Source organism: Megalobrama amblycephala, linkage group LG18, assembly GCF_018812025.1.
Source record: "Megalobrama amblycephala isolate DHTTF-2021 linkage group LG18, ASM1881202v1, whole genome shotgun sequence".
NCBI lineage: Eukaryota > Metazoa > Chordata > Actinopteri > Cypriniformes > Xenocyprididae > Megalobrama > Megalobrama amblycephala.
In genome coordinates this window covers 38,499,544-38,503,014 of record NC_063061.1, presented here as the reverse complement: position 1 = coordinate 38,503,014, position 3,471 = coordinate 38,499,544, and the positions used below count along the sequence as shown (strand labels likewise).

At 37.5% G+C, this 3,471-nt stretch overlaps 1 long non-coding RNA gene across 2 annotated transcripts in view; it reads left to right on the top strand.

Annotated features, from left to right (window-relative positions):
- The first annotated feature begins 614 nt into the window (after positions 1–614).
- Positions 615–3,471, top strand: part of LOC125253623 — a 10,287-nt gene continuing 7,430 nt past the window's right edge. The window contains exon 1 of one of the 2 annotated variants that reach the window (XR_007181493.1): positions 615–1,184. This is a non-coding gene — a long non-coding RNA (uncharacterized LOC125253623). Of the gene's footprint in view, positions 1,564–3,471 lie in introns of both variants that reach the window. The other variant, XR_007181494.1, reaches the window with a different exon arrangement.

Sequence of the window (3,471 nt, the reverse complement as noted above, 5' to 3'; positions counted from 1 at the left end):
TAATGTTGAATTTACATTACGTTTTCCCACTGCATTCAAGGTATTCGTTGCGTCAGCTCATGCATTCCCAAGGAATCAAACCCATGACCTTGATGTTGCAGACCTTCAGCGAGCCTCTCATGTGAAATAGGGTTATAACGGTATGAGATTTCCAGGGTATGATAACCTTCTCAGCAAATATCACAGTTTCACGGTATCACGGTATCACGGTATACGGTATTAAACAATCAATTATTATTTTTATCATCAGTTAAAATGACCAATAAATTAATTAAAGTGTTTGTTTTGTCTATTCAGATTTCAATAATCAAAAACAATCAAGTAAATTTAATAAACGATTATGGATTTTATTTAATAATTTATTAAAAATTCAGAAATTCTAGTTTGACTTAGTTCTGGCTTTTATTATTTAATGCAAATATATTATCAAAAATTATGTTAATGAAATAAAAATTTTATCCTTTTAAGTTTTGGCAAAGTGCTGCACAACAGAGATTTACTAAATTAAAGCATGGACAATAATTATATTCCTTAAATAAAATTTAAATAAATTGCATTATTATTATTATTATTATTATTATTTTGAGAAGTACATTCTACTTTGCAATCATAATATATTTCTGTCAATTTCTTCGCGTTAAAAACCGGACTTTTATTTTGACGGGATGTAGTGAAGAGCTTTGAGTTTCAGTGTATTTGACAATGTTTTTTCTCAAATAAAATGATGAAATGCACATTAAGCGCTATCTCAGATCAACCTTTGATATGTTTGTGTTCATGTCCTCAGATAACGAGACGGCAAACACTGAAAAAACAATAAGAGCGTCGCCCATACTCAAGTATGTAGTACACAAAAAAGCGCAGCTCATTCACACCGGCTGACACGCAAAACAGATATTTTTATACAGCAGTCTTTTTTGCGCTTTAATATTCAAAGACCCCGCCTAGACCATGTCGCGATTTGATTTATTGTACAGCTCTGCTTTCATTTTATTCATCAGTCCATCAAATCGCGCGTTTTTACCTGACATCGCTGCATTATACTGTACATTTCCTTTTTCATGACTGGATTCTGGGAGCTCTCCATCACGCACATCACACGACCTAAGTTATAAACGGAACATACCCGCATCTACACGGATGGTGTTCTCGAATATAGTTCGATGTGTTTCCTCCTTTTGCAGGTAGGCCTACTTTGCGTCCGCATTTTTTTGGCAAACTGGATATCTACACTCGAGGACAATCCCGCGTTTGTTTTCCCATACTGCAAATTGTAACTTATTTTTCAACGAGGGATAGAGATTAGAGATAGCAACTTCTGACATTGTCTCTGCTGTATGTGTGTGGGAGGAGCAGGTTTAGAGTGTAGTGAAGTGGAAAGTTGCTGTCTATGCGCAAGTGAGATTCCGCGTCTTATTTTTTTCAATACCGTACGTACGTGTTCATACCGTGATACCATACCGTCACACCGGTATATCGTTACAACCCTAATGTGAAATATCTCACATGCAACTTGACCTTCTTCAGAGAGCCCACATTTTAACCAGAAGGCCTGCAGACAAGGTTAGTTTGGGGATGTGAAATATGAGGGTTTGCTCTACTAGTCATGTGGTGCTCAGAAATGTTTTAACTTATTGTCTGGATAATAAGTTGCACTGAGTCAAAACTGCATTGTTGAGATAAAGAAAAAACACAGATAAGTTGCATCGATGTATAAGTCACATTTTATTGTTACATTCAGAAATAGTGTGAAATACCATTAAATAAAACAAATGTTATAAACAATGTAAACATGTCATGGTTATTATAGTTTCATTCTAAAAGTTGTAACTTCTTCCTGAGTCTCTCCATCAGTGTCGACTCCGGTTTGAACAATGTAAGGCTGAACACTTTCGTCATTTTGTCTGCGTGAGATTCTCCAGCTTTGTTGTTGTTGAGCTGTTAAAGCTCCGCCCTCTTCTGGAAAGGGGGCGGGAGCAGCAGCTCATTTGCATTTAAAGGGACACACACAAAATGGAGTGTTTTTGCTCAAACCAAAATAGGGGCAAATTTGACAAGCTATAATAAATGATCTGTGGGGGATTTTGAGCTGAAACTTCACACACACATTCTGGAGACACCAGAGACTGATATTACATCTTGTGAAAGGGGCGTTATAGCTCCCCTTTACGACAAGAGAATTAACAAATCACACATTCTTGTGTTTTACAAAGCTTTGCATTAAACATTCCCACATCTTTCACTAATGTTTTGTTATGTGAAGGTTAATACATAAACATAGTCCTGTCTGTATTCGCATAGATGAAAGTCTTGTTTTAAAAGTGCTTCACATTGAAGTTCTTGTGCGATGCGAATCCATCACGCGTGCAGATGTATGATGTGTAGGTGGTGCGGCGGATCTTCACGGATTAACCAACATCCTGAAAATGTCTTCTGCTTTAACCCTGCACCTAATTTCTGATGCCCTCTCCTCTTTCTTCTCCTTCCAAAGTAAATAAACCTTCATCTGAACCGAAGCAAATGCCCGTTCCCACTCCCTAACCGCCGCGCGGAGAGCGTTTTTATCTGTGCGCTGCGGTAGTGAAGTCTTTTTCTGTATCTGCCGTGGCAGAGAGAGACGCACACATGGGCAGAGGCCTCTGTGGTCGTCCTGCCTTCCGCGGGAGAATCAAGCCAAGCCTTTGAGGCCGTGGCCGCATGAGCACTCATTTATTTCCGCGTCCAAAGCGAGGTCTGCGGGTAGAGGAGTGTGCCGCTCTCTGCCGCTCTCCCAAAAGGAAGATTATTTTAAAAAGAGGCCTATCTGCTGAGCCTGCACTTTTCCTGTATCAAACCCGCCTTTCAACAGCCGCCCTGCGATGGTCCCGCTTTCAACATGCACTTTATGATGAGCTTCAGGCCTGTGAGATGCAAATGAGCCCGTGAGGAGAACTAGAGCGGCTCTGTGCTGTCGGGCTCCCGATAATCATGATTGACGTGTGACCTGCGCTGGGATTAGGGCTGGCCAATACATCCAATAACCACCATACATTTCTGATGATTTGCTGCCGATATATAAAATTGAGCAACAGTGTGATTATCTAATGTGGTTTTAATGCATTTTTTTTGTCCTAAATGTGTTATTTACTAAAATCCATCTCTGGTTTAGAGTAAAAAAGGCAATAGAGTTGACAAGTTTGATTCATTTACACAAATCAGTTCAAACTATGTATATAAAAATATACGAGTGTGTATTTTATATATATATATATATATATATATATATATATATGTGTGTGTGTGTGTGTGTGTACATATAATTGGAATTATTAAATATAATATTAGAAGGTTTTAAAGAACAGCATTTTTTTCTTTTGTAACATTATAAATGTCACTTTTTATCAGTTTAATGCATCCTTGCTTTTCTTTCAAAATATTTTATTTTATTATTTTATTTTATTTTAAGTTGTTTTTTAATTTAATCTAATTTTA